Source organism: Lucilia cuprina, chromosome 3 (genome assembly GCF_022045245.1).
Source record: "Lucilia cuprina isolate Lc7/37 chromosome 3, ASM2204524v1, whole genome shotgun sequence".
Classification (NCBI taxonomy): Eukaryota; Metazoa; Arthropoda; class Insecta; order Diptera; family Calliphoridae; genus Lucilia; species Lucilia cuprina.
Window position 1 is genome coordinate 1,456,300 of NC_060951.1, and position 22,622 is coordinate 1,478,921.

At 30.3% G+C, this 22,622-nt stretch overlaps 1 protein-coding gene across 1 annotated transcript in view; it reads right to left on the reverse strand.

The window, feature by feature from the left end:
- The window catches only part of LOC111682821 (nuclear pore complex protein Nup88), a 226,818-nt gene that overhangs the window by 140,033 nt on the left and 64,163 nt on the right, over positions 1-22,622 (reverse strand). Inside the window, exon 2 of the mRNA XM_046945790.1 lies at positions 6,971-6,996. The gene's annotated coding sequence lies outside the window, so the exon portion shown is untranslated. The remainder of the gene's footprint in view (positions 1-6,970; positions 6,997-22,622) is intronic.

The window sequence follows — 22,622 nt, forward strand, 5'->3', positions numbered from 1 at the left end:
GAAATATAGAATAACACATGATCACTACAAAAAAGTAGTTTGCGATCATGACGAGAAAGCATCTTTGCCTCATCCATGATCATGACCTATAGAGAATTATTCATTATCTTGACTAGAGACAGTAAGCTCAAGAACACTAGTAGAAAGAGTAGAGTATGATCTTGATTCGAATCATCTGAAATGATCTTGTCTAATGAGAAGACTATGTGATCAATTGGAGAGAAAATTTTTCTTAATCATGGTCTAGTTCTCCACTAGAGAGTATTACATGATCTTGACTAGAAATTATAAGTGAAAAGTAATTTAATAATTTAGACTACTGATCGTGATCCATCACTAGATTGGAGAGTTGTTCATTACCATTATCATCTTGTAAGTTTAAGAGTTTTGATAGAAAGGCTAGACTAAGATCTCGTTTAGAGGTTACTTTTATATCTAGACTAAAGGCTAGACCATGTCCTTAACTTGCTCTAGATCTTGACTAGAATGATCCTCTCTAATGAGAGGCTATGTTCTCAATTAGAGAGAATGTAATTCTTGATCATGGCCTAGAAGCAGAAAAAAATACATGATCTCTATTAGCAGACTTCCTAGACTCGAGAGTAGACGATGATCTTAAGTGATATTGATAACATATTATGATCTATATCTTAAACAACAAAACTTTTCACTGTGGCCTCCAGTAGGATAGTGGTTAGTGTTATAGTCTGGTAGACCGGAGGTGGTGGGTTCGATTCCCACCTGAAACACTGGTTAAGGAGCGCACAACAGGCCCGATAGAGGCCTAGGTGTATTTTTCAAACTAACTATAATCTTCACTAGAGAGTAGATCATAAACTCGACTAGAGAGTAGTTTATGATCCTGACTAGAATATCGTTTATAATCTCGTCTAGAGCGTTGAATATGATTACAACTAGAGGAGACCATAAATATAGTGTTGATTATGATCTTCACTAGACTAAGGAGTAGTTTGTGATCTGACCCGAGAGTAGACTATGATCTTTAGTATGTAATTGTGCATAATCTCTATAAGAGAATATATCTTGAGTTCGATGAGTAAGATTAATCTTGAATAGGGAGACGAACATGAACTCTCTATCGGAGAGTAGGTAGCAATTTCGACAAGTGTTTAGTTTCTAATCTCAAGTAAAGAGTTAACCATAAATTTCGTGTTAACAAAGTCTCTGTAAAAAAAGTGTTATTTATTACTTACCTGTTTATCAAGGGTTAACTGTACTTGAGTTCACTAGTTTAACTCTATTTGTAACTGTTCACCACCCTTTGAGTTTTTATGTTTGATGGGTATTTAGTCATTGTCACTATTTTGTGGTCTATGCCAACAACAACACTTTATTATAACATAGACATACAATACAACTCGATATACACGGCCCACCAACAACATCAAGTAACTGTGTCCGTAACACTAGTTTTGATGCGTGTCATAATGCTCAATTATATTATTATGACACTGGTAATTAAATTTTAGGCGTCATCAGTTAAAATGGACTTCATTTAACTAACATTTTCATACACACACAGACAATAGTAGAGAGTAACTAAAGCAACCGATATGACAAACGGACAGACAGACGTTCCACCAACAAAAAACGTATAATAAAATTTACTTTGAAATTAATGTTTTAAGTTAGAATTATTAAGCGGATTATTTGGTGTGTTTGAGAGCTGCTCACAAAATATTTCTAATGTACAGGGTGTGTGGGTCTTAGAGAGTTGTCATTTTTAGGGGGTAAACTTTTTTTTAGATGATTTTGAATAATTTTTGATAAATTCTTATTTATTGTTAATAAAATTTATCAACAAAAAAAGATAGTTAATATTTGTAAAGGTAATGAACGTTAATAATATGACGTTATTTTAATTATGACATAATTTATTGTTTTAGATTAATGATAAGTTAATGTTTTAATATAGTTTTTAAGTAATAAGTCAAAGAACCACACATATGGTGTAAGAAGATTGTGATTAAAAGTTAAAATTAATGGCTAAAATTATATAATCAATTTGAATACAAGAAATTACTTTTCCGTCTGATATTGGACCATTAAAAGCAACATTTCATTAAATAAGGACTTCTATGGTCCTTCGAGCTTGGACAGTATCGTCAGTTATCAAATTGTAACTCAAACTTCAACTGTATGATATATTTGTATTACATTAATTTAAAGTTATCTATTGGTTAGTAGAGTTTCTTTACTAATTAATCATCCCATTACTAATGTTCCTTCGAACTTTAAATTTCATAAATTTTTTTTGCTCTAATAGAAATTCTCTAAACAATTAAATTTTATTGTCTTCCTGTTTATTACCTGTAATTTGTTTAAAAACTTTATTAAATAAATTATTCCATTATAGCACGAATTATGGTAAATTTTAATTAGAATTACACATTTGGAAAATGTCATACGAAATAAGAGAAAAAAATAACACAATACTTATATAAATCTGATTTTCTTGCCTTAAACAAAAACACTCTACTACCAAACTAAAGCAAATATATGGAAAGGGATGCATTTTGTTAAATAAATTTAGCAGGACATCCTGTTTCAAGTGTCTATGCAGAAAACAACAAAACAATTTTCTAACCAATATATTACTTACATTTCGAAGAAGAAAATTTATTTTCCAATCCTTTCCGCACATAAATTTTCATAATTTCAAAATATTTCGAATGATGTGACAAAATCTAACAAACACATACACACTAACGCTACTTATGTACATACATATATAGTTATAAACAGAAGAATAAGGTCATGGTGTTGGGGCCAAAAAGGAAGAGAAAATATTGCATTTGTATATTTATCAAGTATTTGTAAAGGAAAAGGCCTAAGAGTTAGATATGCTTTACATACAAGAAACATAAATAAATACTTTTGTATTTGTGTTTATAGAAATGTTTGTAAATGGTCAATATTGTTTACTAGTAAAGATAAATTTCTAGATTCCTTTATTACAAATGCACTCCAACACACATACCCACAAACACACATAAAGAGATTTTAAATCCTTTAAACTTGCTGTAGGTTTGTATTTCTAAATTTATTTATGCCAAAGAAAATTCAAATTTGAAATATTGTAATTTGTAGTCTTTGGTCTTTTTAGCCATTAATATATCAAAATCAATTCATATTAGCCCATATTTCCGTTACAGCAATCTAACATTATACAACTGCTATATGCAACATTTGTATTGTTGTTGTTTGTTTTGTCTATGGTTTAAAGGATTCATAATCATTCTAAAGATTTATGATCTTATATCTTATAACCTTTTGCCATTCGAAGTTTCCCTTCCCTAGCTTTTCTCCTCCCACACTTCCTATTCTCTCTTTAACTTGAGTTTTGCCAGCAGTAGTAAGTTCTTGTTTTCGAAATGTCATCGTCTCAATCTGATTGATTTAGAATTCAATTGAAAATTGCTTGAAATATGTTGTTGATGTTTGTTTTTGAATTGCTGGCTGTCCTTATGCTGCTACAAGTGTATTGTTAGATTGTTGGCATCCTTTTGCAAAATTTGCATTTTCAAGTTTGTAGATGTCGTCTTGCATTTGCATTCGTGCATGTAAGTTAATGTTGGTAGTTGTGGAAATATAGCGGGTGTTTTAAGAAATAAGAGTTAAGGCCTCCAAAAAAATAAAACGGTTGTTTTCCTATGACTGTAGAGTAATTCATTATAAAGAATATGATTTTTCAAATGCAAATGGTGTAGATAATGCTCTCAACTGAATAATAGTTTAAGCTCTCAACAATAGAGTAGATCATGTTCTCAACTGCTGAGTAGACCATGATTTAAACTGTGAAATATCTCTCTACTGAATAATTGTTTAAGCTCTTAATTGTAGAGTAGATCATGCTCTCATACTCTCATCTGTAGAGGAGATCATGTTCCAACGTTAGAGTGGATCGTGCTCTCAACAGTAAATTAGATCATACTCTCAGTTGTAGAGATCATGTTCTCACCTGCGAAGTAGTTTATACTCTAAACTAAAAATAGATCAAGCTGTCAATGTAGATCTTGAACTGCTGAGTAGATCATTTTCAACTATAGAGTAGATCATACTCTCATATGTAAAGGAGATCATGTTCTCAATGTTAGAGTGGATCGTGCTTTCAGCAGTAAATTAGATCATACTCTATGTTGTATAAATCATGTTCTCAACTGCGAAGTAGATCGCACTTTTAACTGAAGAATAGATCTAGCTCTCAACTATAGAGTAGATCATGTTCTCAACTGCTGAGTAGATCATGCTCTCAACTGTAGAGTAGATCATACATTCATCTGTAGATGAGATCATGTTCTCAGCTTTAGTGCGGATCGTGCTCTCAATTGTTAAGTAGATCATACCCTGAGTTGTAGAGGAGATTACGTTCTCAACTGTAGAATAGATCATTCTCTAAGCTGTAGAGTAGATCATGTTCTCAACTGTAGAATAGATCATGATCTCAACTGTAGAGTAGATCATGCGCTTAACTATAGAAAATATCGCGATAATAATTCTTATTAATAGTACCTTTCCTCTACTTATTAACAGCTTTGGCTTTTTTAAAGGCTCCATTATACCTTCGCTCCCGTCAACTATATTTAAACACCATTCTTTAACCCCCATAGATTTTTGACACCACGACTTATTGGTACTTTATTGATTTATGACACTTTGTGAAACAATTTTGAAAATCACAGATTACCAGCTTAAGCATAACGCTTCATATGTACGAATGTTAGTTAGCTGCAGCAAAGAGTATGAGAGTAAATATTAAGTACATACAACAACAGTGCATAAACTCTTCTCTCTGTCTCTCTTTCCTATCAACCTTAATATCTCTAGCATATTTACTAAAGCTTTATAAACACATTCAAGGCTGTTTTCTATAGTAAATCTTAAGCATTGATACTTATTTACTCATACACTAGCAAATATTTAGTTACAAGGATAATGCACATATGTGCAGGAGTTTGTGCATTATTGTTTTGTTGCAAGGATAAAAGATTTATGTTTAACTTGTTATTGCATTGTTTTACATACTTGTGGACAAATATAGACACACACACAGAGTCTGTCTGTTGCATTTTGTGTTGCAATTTCAAATGATTTTTGTATATGAATTTATGTTTTTTCATTATTGTTGTTGTTACCAGTCGAATTTGGAATGCTTGATTTGTTGCTAAAATAAATGTTGCACATTTTTAGGGGTTAAAAAATCATAAGGGATTGAATGCTTATTCGAATGGAAGTGTAGGTGATTTATTGAATTGTGTGCTGGGATTATTACAGATTGTCGTGCATGTTCATGTTATTGAAAGGGTGTGATTGCAGCAAAAAGGGTTATAAAGTGCAATCAGGCTACTTACTAGTACACAGCTTAAGCTCTATCGATAACAAATTGTTTTGGTAAATTGATTTGTTTATGAGTTATGACTGTTTCTAGCCTCAATTCAGAAACCAGAACTAATGGTAGTGGAAATACTATAGAGTTACGTACGATATAATTTAATGATTTAATTGCCGTTTTCAATTCATTAGAATTTTATGGTTTAGTGACTTTTGATCTCATTTAATTAAATGATTATAATTATAATTATTATGGCTATTATTTCTATGAAAAAATCTATTGAAATTTTCACATTTATTAAATCATTTTAATGAATAGTTTGTTAGTTTAGTGTGAACATTGAAAGCAAAAAAGTCATGAAGTTTTTGATAATTTTGTGTCTAATTTGTTGTAGTTTAGTGGTTAGTATTTGTTTTCTAAATTAAAATATTCTTTATTTATATTAATCTTTTGTCCAGTTTTCCCAACCTTTGCTAATGAAGCCCGCCTCTAATTCGGGCTTTAAAGTAGTGGATAATGCTGCTTATCGTGGAGGCGGCCGTCGAGGTGGAGGCTGTAGACATGGTTCTAGTACTACTGCTGCACCAACAACAGCCGATGCTACGGATGCAACTGAAATTTGAAAGGCGTGCAAGCACAATACACTGAAGGAAAATTATAAAAATTTTATAATTTTTTTTAATAAAAGTAATTTTGATAAAAAAAATTACAAAAAGTCTTCGTTTTTAGTGTAAAGTCTAGTTTATAGGACAGAGTATATTGTAGTCTATAGGACAAACTATAGTCTAGTCTATAGGACAGACTATAGCCTTATAAAAGGTATTTGATTGTATAGACTAGTCTTTAGGAAAGATTATAGTATAGTGTAGACTATAGGATAGTGTTTAGTATAGATTATATGACAAACTAGAGACTAGTGGGACAGTCTGCAGTCTATACGATATACAAGTGTCTAGTCTATAGGACAGAATTTAGTCTAGTCTATATGTTAGACTAAAGTGTAGTCTATAGGAAAGACAAAAGGTATTTTTTCTAAAGTCTAGTCTTTAGAAAGATTATAGTCTAGAAGTCAGACTATGAGATAGATTATTGGCTACTCTATAGGACAAAGAATAGTGCAGCTTATAGGATCGACTAGTCTATACGACAGACTATAGTCTAGTCTATAGGACTGACTAGTCTAGTCTATAGGTCTGACTAGTCTAGTCTATAGGACTGACTAGTCTAGTCTAAAGGACAGACTATACGTGAGTCGAGACTAAAATCTAGTCTTTAGTTCTGATTATGATCTTGTCTATAAATGAGACTGTTGTTTATTAAAGATTTATATAGACTACGACCCTAATACAGGCTGTATTCGATAGTTATTAAGTAGTCGCCACTAATGTATAGCATGACGTCTAGTCTATCTGTAGTTAAGATTAGAAACTGGATTAGATAGTCCATATTCCACTCTACAGATCAATGTAATAACAAGTGCCTAATCTGTATAAAATCGCCAATTTTGACGAATTTTAAGACTAAATGTAAAAATGCAGGCGAGACTATAGCCAACCCTTTAAATGTTAAAAATCTGTTATGAATGCTAATAAATACAAAAAATAATCAATCACTTACCAATAACTTTAGTCGAAGTTTTTAAACTGAAAAAAGAAAAGAAAAGCTTGTTAGGTTTTTTAAAATATTTTACGTTTAAATAACAACTTAATAGAAAATAGACTTTAATTATTGCTCTAACTGCTACAATCTTTAATTGTCATCCTTTTTTTTGGAAAAGATACCGAATAGTTTTAAGGTAATTTCTTTAATTCTAAATCGTCTTTATAGTATAATTTTTCAAATCTTCCTTAAAGTATGCTACAATTAATTTATGTTCATTCTATACCAAAAGTATATAACACAAATTTTTCATTGACAGTTTTGTTTACTTATGTTACTTCTGTGTGTGTGTAATTATCTACATTTATTTACTTATTGACTTTGACTACAAATGTCAAAATAGAAAAGAAAAACATTTAGAAAAATCTATTTGTATTCCAACATGTTTAAACAAGAAATAAGAAAAAATGTCTTTGAATAACTAACAATTAATTTTGGACCAAAAAAAAAAAACAGAGAAAAAATTAACAACCAAAGAGGGTGTCTTACCGAAAGATGGAGCAAAAATACACACACAGTTAATTAATCTTCGGGGTTCTATAAAACCAGCAGCCCAAACACCAAAAACATTTCAATACATTAATAAGGAAACTACAGCAAGACGAACTTACTTTAGCAAATTTAAAGCAAGAAAAAAAATTCTAGTAAAAGAAAATTCCTTTGAGTAATTTTCTTTAAATACAAGAGGGTAACCATGAAAAATTTGTGTTGAATAGTCGTTGCAGACAGACATACTGTAATAGATAAATGGCCAATATTCAAAGGTGAATAATTAGTCTTAAAGTCTTACAGCAACAAGGTAATTAACAAGTTTCCAACAAAGACCAACAAAACGTAAATACATACACATAAATAAACAAACTTAGTTAAATAAATAAATATTGTTAAATGTGGTGTATTATTTGTTTTCGTTTGAAATGACACTTGTCAATTTATTTGTTACATATATTTTTAGGCGGACCTTGTAATGTTATACGGTATAGCAAGTAGCATAACTTGAGGCTGTTACGGTGGTGGGGTATATTTTAAGGCGCAAAAGAAAAACATATGAAGTAAATTGTGTATTTTAAGGGTGTAATACGATATATTTGCTAGTTTTTTTTTTTTAGATTTTTTTAAAGCCCAAAAAAACATGTGTTATTTTTTGCGGAAATTTTTTATGGCTGGTTTTGTTTGTTTGATTTTTTTTTTTTGTATTTTTAAGGAAAAATCAGGAAGGAAGTTTATTTTAAAGAGATTTGTTTGTTGAAGGCAATAAAGCATAAAGTGTTGAAAATAACGCTTAAGGAAATTGAGTTAAAAGATTTTCTGCCAATAAAATTGTTTTCACAAAAATATGTCAAAAATGTAAAAGCCACCCTATGGAAAGATAACGCATATGTTGCTTTCGTTTTAAAAGTTGGCAAAAAAGATAGGACCAACAGAAGTAAGAAACATATAGATTAAGCTATAGTTGAGACTATTTCTAAATCTGCTCTTAAGTCTGGGTAAAAACATAGTCTATAGTCTCGTCTATAGTCTAGTCTACAGTCTTGTCTATAGTATAGTCTATAATTTAATGTATAGTCTACCATATAGTCTAGTATATAGTCTAGTCTATAGTCAAGGTTATAGTCTAAACTAGGGTCTAGTCTGTAATCTTGTCTATAGTCTAGTCTATTGTTTTGTTTATAGTCTGGTCAATAGTCCATTCTTTAGTCTAGTCTGTACTAGTAAAGACTAGATTAAAGACTAAAGACTACTATAGACTTTTCTATAGACTAGACTGTAGACTCGACTAAAGACTATACTATAGAATCGACTATAGACTAGACTATAGAATGATTACTAGACTTTAAACTATAATATATACTAGATTATAGACTAGACTACTTTAAAGACTATTGTTTGCATTCAATTGTTTAGTCTATAGTCTAGTATAAAGTCTAGTCTATATAGTCTAGTCTGATCTATATATTTGTCTATAGTCGTGATAGAAAAAAACTTTGTATAGACTAATTTCATTTCTTCCTTCTTGGCAAACCTTGAAGTATGCAACATAAAAAAATTTAATAAAATTTCTTAGCATAACTTAAGATACATAATATAAATTTTAACACCTTTTTTTCTAACTACAATAACAGAAACTAATATAAAATGCAATAAAAGGAAAAAACTGTCAAAAGTCTACAAATCATTTGTAAAAACACTTGACAAAAATAGACAGACCATTGTAAAGGACATCTTATTGTATCCGATTTCTAACATTAAAGCACACAAACTCTAAAAGAAATAAGAAGAGAAAAAAAGAGCAACTCGAAGTTCAAATGACAATTGATTGTTAATTCAAGTTGTTGGAATTTTTTCATTGTACTCAAACAACACAAGAAACTCTATAAGAATTCTTAATTTTAGTCCATCTGCAGAAAAGGCAAAAAATAGAAGAAGCAATGAAGCTCAAGTATGTCTTTGTATCATTTACTTCATCATGTACTTTCTATTTAGAAAATGCAAAGGTTTCCTGCTTGCTGTTTGACTGTGTTCCATTTCTGCTTTCCAATGGGTGTGTCTGTACAAGGGATTAAAGAGATGGGTACATTTCAGTTGTTTTTCTTGCTCGTTTTTGGTAACTGACTGTCAGACACAATAACCATCATTGTATAAGCTTAAGTTTAGAGTTTCGTTTTCAGGATATTTTTACTTCTACAGTATGATGATATATATTCTATGGCCAGTTGTTGTTATAAAGTGTAGCTGTTTGTCTTTGTGTGATTATGCAAGGAGTTGGAAAAACAAATTAATTGATTAAAGGACATTACAAGATGCTTAACATTTTATTTTTTTTTTATTTTTCATTTGCTGTATACTTTAAGGGCTACAAGATGAGATAGATGATATTGCTGTATTAACTGACAAGCGTCAATTGTAAGAGAAATGACAGGACAAATAAAAGAATTTTTATTTAGTTTGAATTAAGTATTAAAGGAAGTATAGTTTTTCATCGATAACGTTGAATAATGTGGAAGACTTTAAGGATAATTGAATAAAACAGTGCACGTATGTATTAAAAGTTATTTAAAATCTAAAATAGTATACTTTTAATACCATAGAAATCAATAATATTGCCTACTTTTAGGAAAATAATTAAATGAAAAACATAGCCTACTTTTAAGAGTTAATTGTGTATATATCTATTCTGTATTTAACATCTTAATCTATTGACACTAAATATTAATTTCAAAATCATTGTTTTCCATTTTCTAAAAAAATCAAAAACTAATCAAATTCTTATTACATGAAAAATTGCTTCTTTGGCGTCTCTGCCCAAAAAATGTCATTAATCATTTAAAGTACAAGTATTCGCAATATTTAGCAACAGATTCAATTGACATTTTAAAGCATTTTTTTTCGCATTTTGTCTCGAACACACCACCCTCTTGCTTAAGCACAAAAAACGAACGATATTTGATGACTTAAGGTTACCATGGCAAATACGCGGTTTTATGCAAATTCGTTTTTTCTTAAGTCTTTTCAATTTTTTATATTAAATCTTTGTGGCATGTTCACGAGTTAAAAGCAATGATAAATCATAAGAAATTATTTAAATAGTAAAAAAATATATATTGAACAGATTTATTAGCCAAAGGGGGACAATAAATAAGAGAAAACGAGGGTAACAATGAGGAAAAGTGATTTAGGAGAGATAGATGATATAAATATCAAGGAAACATGATAGTATGGACTATGATTTTGATATTAGTCATTAGACTTCCGACTATGCTATGGACTACAGACTGTACCATAAAAAAGAGTTTGAACTAGACAATAAACCAGAATATAGGCTAGACAACAGTCCACATTATTAAGTAGCAGTTCAAACTAGTGTCTAGGCTTTAGTTCAGAAAAGAGTCCAGCCAATAGATTAGTGTATTGTATAGAGTATAGATAAGGTTATGCTCTAGCCTATAGACTAGACCATTTTAACTGTAAGAGACTATAATTAAGACTATATACTAGATTACAGACAAAAAAATCGCACAGAATATAGTCCCTATTACAAAGTAGACTATATTCTGAAATAGTTCAGTTCATACACGATATTTCAGTCTATAGACTTGTCTATTATATTTTAGCCTATAGACTATGGTAATGATAGAAGACTATTAACTAGATTATAGTCTAGTTCATAGTATAGACTTGACTTTAGTCTAAACCTAACTATATTTAAGACTATAGTCTATATCATTGTACAAACTTTATTCCCAACTGAGAAAGATTAGTTTTTCAATTAGTCTCAAGATTGTCTGAATTTAGGCGTCTTCCAACGATGTAAATATTGCCTAATTTTAGGTTATTCTTTGCAGCCTATAGCCGCTATTATGCAGTAGAATACATTTCAGAATAGTAAAGCCCATAGTCTAGGTTATAGAATAGTCTACTATCAGGTCATAGTTCAAACTATATTCCTAACTAAATACGAATAGTTGTCAATCAGTCTCAAAAGAGTATTGTCTAAATTCAGGCGTCTTTCAATAATATAAATATTGCCTAATTTTTGGATTTTTTAATGGTCCCTATTAATGAAATAGACAACATTCCAGAAGAGTATATCCCATAGCCTATATTTTGGATTATGGACTGGTCTATAGTCCACACAATAGACAAAACTACAGTTCAGACGTTAAAGAAAACTATAGTCCAAACTATACTTCTAACTGAGAAAGATTACTTTCTCAATCAGACTTAAATGTATTGCCTAAAATTAGGAATTTTTAAATGATAAAAATATTGCCTAGTTTTAGGCTTTTCTTTCTACATCCTTTTTGAGAACACATTACGCATATCTTAGTTAAGAAAATCATCTAAAATAAAAACTACAATAATATTTAAAAACCTCAGTTTCTTTATATTGTTGGCCAAAACACTACTTTTACCGTCTCACTCCCTTTATGAATGTGTATGAGTATTACAATAATTTTTAATTACCGGAGTAAATGTAATTATGAATTTTATATATAAATACAACATTTTTTTCTTTTACATTATTTTTTTTTTGTAATGAATAATTACAAAAAGTATGAGTGTGTGATTTGTTGTATGATACTGCGTTTATAGTTAAAAACAAAAAGGAAATCTGTGAGATACAACATTGAGCTAGGAGATTTGCGCTTTAACAAAATGTTTGTGACCACATGACAACTGCCAGGCCTTTAACAATTTGTAGATTTCTTTCTTGGTCGTTGGATTTTTTTTTTCACTTATTGTTGTTGCTTTGCAGGCATACGAAAGGAAGTGGGTGGTGGTGGTTGCAGTAGTAGCCGCTTTAGGTTAAATTATGAGGCTGATAGTAAAAGAGTGATTTAAAATATAAAAAAATCCAGCTAAAAGTAGTCTATATGAAATTATATAACGAAGTAATTTGTTAGCGGGTGCAATGGGGAGAATGTGAACAACGGAAATGCTTGCTTGCCACTTGCCCGCATTTTATAGTCTTAATTTTTATGGTTTGGCAAAAAGTAGAAAAAAGGAAATTTTAAGCCTTCAACTAAAATCCACTATGTCGCACTATTTTTTCTTTTTACATTATTCTTCACATGAGCCACCCGTATACGGGTCGTAACCCTTTGAATATGCTGCCTAACAGTATTCTCATACTCATTAATTGCTCACTACCTGCTTGCCTTCCTTCTTCATTTATTCACTCATTCATTCATTTATTTCACAGCAACAGCGGCATCAGCAACAACAACAAATTGCTGCTGCTCTATAGAATAAAAAGAAAATCGGGCTGCATTACTGCTCATAAATGCTTAAGGACTTTTGACTTTTTGTTTTATTAGTGGTAAACACTGCTTCCATTTAATAAAACAACTAAATGCTTGACTTGTAGGAGCCACCTAAGTGCTGGGCAGGCCGGGTTGGACTGCTAAATATATGGCAGAGACAGTCAAGTTAATAGTACAATATATATTTTTTTAATTTCTATACTTTGTTCTTCAGAATATTTTTTCGTTTGCTATTTTTGTGAAATCTACTCGTAGTGACGCTGTTATATCTTTGTTTTGTATTTTTGTTTTAATTTCAGGCGAACATATATTTCCGTTTTTTGTTAAAATATAATTTTTTGCAAGTTAATGAATAATTGTAGGCGACAAGTAGAGTTATACTGTGCTTTTTTCACAACAATTTATCCAACATGTTCTGTTTTGCTTGCTGCCTGCCACCAACTTATAAAAACGACAAATTTCTATTTGTTTTTAGTTTCCTTGTGTTAAACTGTAGCAGCAAAAGTAAATTTTTTTTCTGAAATGCAATGAACATGACTTCTCTCAGCTGCGGGTTTATTTATTCTTTTTTAATATTTTTTCATATTTTGTTTTGACTTGTTTTAAGAAAAAGTGTGATTACAAGCATCCGTTTTGGCTTAATGAGTTCTTGATTTCATTTCATTTTTTTTAGGTTGCAACATACACACATACATACAAAAACCACATACTAAACTACCCACCTTATACGCACTTTAAACCCATTGTCCTACGTCATTCATTAAGCTGCCTTTTGTAGTTGTAAAAGAGCATATGATTTGCTTTAAAGTATATGTGTTTATGCTTAAAACAATAGCTTTTTAAATGAATTTGATTATGAAGAAGATGAAAAAAACAGAAAACCAACAACAACAACAACAAGAACAACACAAAAATCTAATTATGTATAGTAAGAGGGAAATAAATGTAATTGCTTAACTAAAAGTATGCAATAGAAATTAATTGTTTAAATAAGATTTTGCTTAAGTGTAAGAAAAAAGAATGAACTCTTAAAACGCCTAAAAGTATGCAACGACTTTTGAACCATTAGACTATGACAAAAAACTAGACTATTGACTTGACTTACATATAACTAATGGCTATACTATAGACTATGGAACATAGACTACGTTATAGAGTATACTACAGACTAGACTATGGACCAGATTATAGAATAGATTATAGACAGGACTATAGACTAAACTATAAACTAGACTACAGATTAGACATAGAATAGAGTATAGACTAGACTATAGACTAGACTATAAAGTAGACTATAGACTACACTATAGACTAGCCTATAGACTAGACCATAGACTAGCCTTTAGACTAGAATCTAGACTAGCCTTTAGACTGGACTATATACCAAATTATAAAATAGATTATAGACTAGACTAAAGACTAGACTATAGACTAGACTATAGACTAGACTATAGATTAGACTATAGACTAGACTATAGACTAGACTATAGACTAGACTATAGACTAGACTATAGACTAGACTATAGACTAGACTATAGACTAGACTATAGACTAGACTATAGACTAGACTATAGACTAGACTATAGACTAGACTATAGACTAGACTATAGACTAGACTATAGACTAGACTATAGTCTAGTCTATAGTGTAGGCTATAGACTAGACTACAGACTCGACTAAAGACTAGACTTTAGACTTAACTAGTAAATTCTATATTCTTAACAATAGTCTAGTCGATAGTCTGAGCTATGTACACAGAGATTGAAATCCTTATTCCTTACAACTACAACTTCAAACCACCTCCTAAAAGTATGCTTTCACTTATCATTAACAGATTATATTTCTTATAGATTTCATTAGCTAATATTCAACCTCAAGAAGCTTTGACATCTTAAAGTTTAACAAAATGACAACGAAGACTTTGTCTCCATATCAGACACACAAACGAACAACAACAAATACTTAATATTAACAAATAATAAAAAATAAAATACGGAAGTTTTGATCTTCTGCATCAATGAGTTGTAAAATTGACTTATCACAAACGCAAAACAAGAAAGTTCAAATTTTAAACTTTAGCAAAAAAAAAAAAAAAAACCTCTTAACAAACTCATAATTTAACAGAAATGTACGGCCCCCTCTTATTCCTGGAGCGCGCGCTTTTTAACATGAATTATATCTAAATAACCTTGCTTGAGACAACAAGGAAACAATGTTGCTTATTAGATTAATTTTCAAATAATTTAAATGGAAAATCCGTTAGCTATTACGCGAAAATTAAAAAAAAAATATATACACTCACCCTAAAAATATGCAAATTTTTTTGTTACAGTCTTCGTCTGTACCACACCAAGGGTAACCATAAAGATGAGTTTACATTGTTTATGATTTACTTTTGCAATTACAATTCCTTTTTTATTTTGTTGTTTAGGAAGGAGGAGGACTAAAAGAGAATTTTTCAATTTCAATTTTGTTTTTTTTTTTTTTTTCAAATATCATTCAGTGATTATGATTTAAAGCCTAAAAGAAATATCAATATCTATTACATTTAATTTTAAATGGAGAAAAAACGCGAGTGTTAACAATTTTGCAATTTTTCATTTGCCAACATCGAAGCCATTTAAATAAGCCATTAACCACAGAAAACAGATCAATTTCTATGCCCCTTGATTTTCGTTTGACGTCCTTCTTCTTCTCTATTTAATAAATCAAACAACTGCCATTGAATGATTTGCTGTGGCGGTATAAGGCGGTTTGATGTGCTGCTAACTACGGCTGTCAAAAGGGATTTAAGCGATTTTTCTTCTTGTCGCTAATGCCTTTGCTGTTGGAGTTTTCATTTGAGAAATTACTTTTGTTTTGCGTTTAACCGCGCGTAGTAATTCAGAAAGTAAGTATGACTATTCACTCAGTTAGATTTTCATTCACGTTTTTCAGCAGCCCCCTTCTTCGTTTAGTTTACAGCAAACAACTGCTCATTCGTGAGACATACGTTGCTCATATTGTTTTTTTTTATTTTTTTGATTTTTTGCCTTTGGCTTTGATAATGGCAAACATGTTGCCAAATATTTTGTATCCACCGTTAACGTACATGTTAATATCGTTGTATTGCAAAAATTACAATTTGAAAAAAAAAATATGTCTATATGTATATATAGAACTCCCTTAGTCATGATGTTTGACTCTTATGTTTAACACGCGTCTTTTTTGACATTTTACAAAGGAGCTGTTTGTTTAGAGTTCTGGTAGGAGGTTAAATATGTATTTTTTTGTTGTGTATTCAATGTTTGTATATTTATTGTATTCGGTATCATGTTTATTATTAATTCAATATTTTTTTGTGGTGTAATTTTTCAAATATTGTTCAATTGTATATTTTAAATTTAATGACAGAAAACAATATGCGAGAGAGGTGGGTATGAAAATAAAGTTCTTTTTTTTTGCAAACAGGATTTGTAGATGTAGGATAAAAAGGTATTTCAAGAGATGAATGTAATTGAAATATCTTGAAACAGAATAAAGTCTTAACAAGAACCACGGTTTTAATATTGTAATAGACTTTCTTTAGTGTAGTTTATAGACAAAAGTTCTGCCTTTCAGTACGACTTCAATCAAGCCTAAAAATTCCATTGTAGTGCAGACTACAGATAAGACTGCCTGACGTTCAGACTATGAATCAGATTATAAACAAGAAAAATAGACTTTCGATAGTCTATAACAGTTCAGCCTATAAAACCCCCCGTAGTTCAGACTACAGACCAGACTTTAGTTCAGACTGTAGACCATACAAACCAGACTGTAGTCTAATCAAAAGACCAGACTGTAATATATATTTTTCGGAAAAGTCATAACCAGGATCACGTTTTTTATCACACAATAGACTTTCGATAGTCTATAACAGATTTTAGACCTGACTTTAGTTCAGACTGTAGACCATACAAACCAGACTAAAGACCAGTCTATAAATCAGATTATAGTCCAGACTATAAAATAGAATATAGACAAAACTCTAAACTTTAGACCAGATTAAAGAGATCATTCTTTATATGCTAAAATAAAGATCAGACTATACTGTCGTCTATGTTATAGCCCAGTGTATAGATTGTAGTCCTGACTATAAACCTGAATATATACCAGATTATAGACCAGGCTATAGTCCACACAAAAGTCCAAACTTTAGATCACATTAATGAATGTCTGTATGCTAGAAAAAAGATCAAAATATATCCTCTACTACAGGTATATAATGATCTCTTGACGTCACAAAAGAACAGACTATAACTCAGTCTATATACTAGACTATAAACCAAAATATACTCAAGTTTTCAGTCCACACTATTGTCCACATTGTACTACCTATAACTACCGGGCATAGCTCAGACTATAGATTAGACTTTAATCTAAACTATAACATAGACCAAAGATCAGATGACCAAGAATATTCCGCAGACTGTAGGCTAATGATTTGAGTCCCAGAAACCAATCTATTTCATATTACCCCACAAAATTAACCTCTGCTTTTTTTCAGTAATAAAATCAAATATTAGAAAAAATATTGCATACTTTTTGGCATACATTATGTTGATAAATATTGCCTACTTTTTAGCTTTGTTATATATATAGGTACATTTAAGTGATTGCGGCCAAAACTTTTCCATTACAATTTATTTCACAAAAAAAAACTGTTCACAATCTCTGGCGGCAAGTGACAAAATACCTACATTTACCAAATGACAAAAACTATAAAAATCTAATAATTTTGTTTTCTCAGTTTCTTTCGACTACTTTAGACAGTTAATACATACTGTGTGGTAGACATAAGCACTTGCCTGTAACCTGTGGAAAATTTTACGATTTTTCTATAGGCCATATAGTCATATTTAATCCACTAAAATTGCAATATATATAAAAAACAGCAACAACAACAAGAAATTCATCTAATATGTTTGAACATAGATAGTAGATATTAGAGTAGAGTAAGAGGTTTGAAGGTTAGTTTACGACATTTTTATGATACAATCAAAATTGACAATAACTAAAGGTCTATGTTGAGAAATAAGTTATAAAAACTATAAGTTTGTATACTTTGCAGAAAATAAGAAATTCTAAGAAAAATATTATAGTAATAAATAAAGTAAAGAAATGGAAAACCTACCACCCCCCAAACCATCATATACATAAATAACATCATCATTAAGTCATATTGAACATTTATAAGCATGAATGTTGGAAGTATTACATTTTATATAGATATATTAGAGACAATGTGTGTTAGTGTTAGTGGTAAATGAACATTTCTAATTTAAAACATATAATTCTTAAAAGAAAATTTTATAGCTTTAAAATCAAAAGTATATATATGGAGCTGTAGCAATACAATTCCTTTAATAAACTCAATTTAAGGTTAACCAATATTTAAACAAACAAAACAACACCTTAAGTGTTTCAAATAGAAATGAAAGGAAGAAACTAAAACAAATATTTTACTTTTACATCCGGTTTTTTTTTAATTTACATTAAACTTAAAAATTTCCCCCCAAAAAGAAGTCTATATTCCCACAATACTTTACACTGCATATTGATATTTTGAATGCATTAAATATTAGTTGCTTTCCCAGCACTTACATAGTTTCAAAGGATACATGTATCCTTGCAAACACATAAATGTTATATAGGAAATTTCTTAAGAGTGCGTGTGTGTTAGTGTGATGTTAAGTGCCTTAATGTTAAAACAAACTTTTTCAGCAATTTGATATCTTGTTATCGACAGTTCAAATTTGACATGTGTTTGAAAATGTTACAAAAAGTTGTTACTTTACATAAGAAATTGGAGAGTGTGAGAGTGCGTGTGTGCATATGTGTGTGTGCTTACATATGTGTAGTTTTTGTATAGGGTAACTGTTGTTGTGTATCTTTGAATTGTGGTTTTTAACATTTTACTACCAAATGATGCTTGTTGCTTGACAAACAATTTTGTGGTATTACCATCAATGCTGTTGCCATATCTTTTAACTGTTTGCTAGCTGCTGTCAATTTCGTATTTGCTCCTTATCGTAGATTGCTCCTTTTCTAGGTTTTCTGATGCAAGGAAATTGTTTGGTTAAATTTAACCTTTCACACCGAATGTGTTGGTAATTTGCCTATTTGTGTTTTACACAAGAAAATGTTGACATTGACATTGCAAATATCAATAAAAGATTAATGTTGTGCTCCTTGGATGAAATTCTTTTTTGCAAGAGTTGGAAGGGGTTTGAAATGAAAAATGATTTACAGTATGACGTTCGACTTGTCTTTATGATAGTGGTTTGTAATTTGTTATAAAATATCTGAGAAGTTTTTAAAATCGTTTATACTAAGGTAGTGTATAGACAAAGATCTATCAGGCTTATAATCTAAACAGTACTTTAGACTCGACTATAGTCCTTAATTTGTTTTCTAATTAAGCCTAGAGTCTCAACAATAGTCCATAGTGTAAACTATAGTCAAGTCCTTAGTCTACACTATAATTCAGTCTAGGGTCTATTCTGTCGTCTAGGCTATAGTCTGGTCTACAGTTTTTCTATAGTCTAAGCTACACAGTTTTGTTTATAGTACGGACTTTAATCAATCATGTTGCCTGAACTATTATCCAGTCCATAGTTTGCAAATGTTTATTCCATATTTTGGACTATAGTCACGACCAAATTTCTTTACTATAGTCTGGTCTACAGTCTGCAAGTTTATCCAACATTTTGGACTATAGTCTGGCCCATTGCCTTGACTACACTATGGGCGATACTCTAAACAACAGTCCGTACTATAGACAGGAGTATAACCTAGTTTATAATCTGCACTATAGTCTATATTCTCGACTATATACTAATCTACTAAGTCTACATTATAGTCATGACTAAAGTCTAGTCCTTCTTCCGTTCAGTAGTCAAGACTTTCGTATTTACTAAAATATAGTTTGAATTCATGTCTACTCATCTTTATAAGCTATAGTGACCTCCGATAGGTTAGTGGTTCGAGTTCTAGTCTGGTAGACCGGGGTGGTGGGTTCGATTCCCACCTGAGGCACTGGTTAAGAAGCGCACAACAGGCCCGATAGAGGCCTAGGTATATTTCTTCGGATTTGATGTATATACATATGTAAATCCTCTGATCAAACTAACTAAATAACCTATAGTTTGATCTATAATATGGTAAACAGTGCAGTCTATAGTATATTCTATTCTTTGATATAAACTCTATTGCGACTGTTTGGTCCTTCCAAAGTAAATACCACATTCAAATCAATATATTGTACTTTTTGTAAATTTATCTATATGTTCAAAAAATATCATCTTGTTTATTGTACTGATAGCAGACAAATTTATTCAAAAATTATTATGTTTTTCAACAAAACTTATTATTCTTCCTTATTGTAACTGCAAAGTTTGTACATAATTCCGTTTTTTATGGTTTTAACCATGATAATCATTTTTTGGTCATATTAACAAACAAACTACCTCTAGAAAAATATTAACATAATGACATAATATGTGCCGGCAAATAGCAGCCAACAAGTGCGTAATAGTGGTATTGTATGTAAATTTTTTTTTCAATTGCTGTTCAGTCTTATCATGCGTAACCATAAGTTGAGATGAAGGAAAAAATTTGTTTGTCATAAATTGCATAAAAAGATGTTGTATTTAAAGTATTCTTAAAAGACTTTAAGTTTGGAGCAATGTTTAAGTTGTTAAGGAAGTTTAAAGTTTAGATCTAAATAAAGCTATCGGCTGAAGATCAATTTGCTTGTAAGAAATTTTTGAGAAAAACCAAAAATGGGTCAAGCAAATGAATACAAGATTAAAGTTGCAAAATGAAGATAAGAGGAAAAGAAGTTTGAGTTATAAATCATTTGAGCACCTAAAATTACACAATATATTTCTTAAAATCTCCTCAAAATATGCACTTAATAATATTTAAAACGGATTCTTGTTTTCTTAGTTTACCCCTTAAAATATGCTACAAATTTCTTTAGCCCTTACAAAAATATTTTATAAAAATCTTATTGTTAAGACGACTGACAAAGCAACAATTTGCACCGTTTCTTTTTTAGGAAATCTTTAAAAAAAATATTTAAGCAAAGCATAATTTCTGGCATAATATCTATTTATTTTTCTTTATTTTAACAAACCCTTGGCATATGCTAAATTTTTATTTTTCTTTTTAACCAAAAAAGGATTTTTCTATACGCGATTAAGACAAAAAAAGTAAAACAACTGAGAATGCCTTTGAAATAAATTCTTTTAAAAATAAAAACAAGAAAAACCACTACATTTTAAAACCAAACAAAGATTTTTGTACAAAAAAGCTCCTAAGATTATGCTTTGAAAAAAAAAATAGCATTCGTTAAAAATATTTTCAGAAAAAAAACCAACACACATGGCTCTCTATCTTCGTATTCTTTTGGTGGAAAAAAATATTTATATTTTCGCTGGTTTGTCAACAACAACTAAAAATAACATGTTTAAATATGACACTTTTTTTGCACACAAAAAAAGCATTTGTGTATTTTGTAAATATATATACAAAAACTGCTGCATATTGTTAGGCTGCATTATATAAACATTGAGATCTACAATTGCCAGCCAATTAAAACAGACAGAAATAAGACAGTTAAAATGTTTAGTACAAGTACTAAGGCCAATTAGCTACAGCGCCAGCTCTTTAAAAATATTTAAAGATGCTTTAGTAGCGAAAAAAAAGTTTAGAAAAATAAAGCCTATTTTAAGGGGTTTTATTTTTTAGTAAATTCATTAAAATTAAACACTAAAGTAAACAAATACAATATCTCATACTTAGCCCAGCAACGTGTGTTAATCATATTTAAAGTATACATGTCAGTCTTGTGCTCTTTTTTTATTGAAGAATAAAAAAATTAACCCTTTACGAATCTCCAAAATACCTAAATGTTTAAGTTGAAACATGTTGAACGCCTACTCAAGGGTTAAATACAAAAACGCTTTTATACTTAGTTGCTGTTAATATTAAACAAACACTGTCACTGCCTTACACGACAATAGTAGCAATAGTAGAAAAGAGAAGGCAACAAAACACCAAAAACACTTTACGCATCAAAAGGCTTATTAAGGAACACCTTTTTGGACAATAGCCAACACGTAACAAAAGCAACAAAAAGAAAAAGAACATTAGCACTAGAATAAAAAGCTACCGAAAAGGAAAAGCAAGCATGCAACATCCTTTTTAAAGCTGACCACATAAAGCATAAAATATGCCATGTATTTTCTTCATACTACTATGTAGACAAGACTTCCAGCAAATGCTAATCATATTAAATTAAAATTTTAATGTTTTTTTTATTTTTGAAGAATAATATTCTTTTGAGCAACAGAGATTTTACTTAAACACATTTCATATGTGCATACCAGCGGTTTTTAAAAGCTAGAGATAAATGAGTATGAAAAAACAAATACTAAAAAGGTGATGAAAACGTGTTGTATGACAACAGGGGCAACGGTAGTTGCAGCAATTCTTACATATGTAATGCATTTTTATGTTTTTACAAAGGAAATGTAATTAAAATTATAAAAAATAAACTTGTTATTGAGAAAGATGATAAAACAAAAAAAATGAACAAATGCTAATTAAATACTTATTCTTTCCCAGCCTTAAGTTAGGCAAAGGTATTTGTATTAGTTTAAGAAGCCTAGATTTAGGCAAGGTTTTATCAGATAGATAGGTATATGGGCAGATGGATAGATAGATAAATAGATAGATAGATAGATAGATAGATAGATAGATAGATAGATAGATAGATAGATAGATAGATAGATAGATAGATAGATAGATAGATAGAT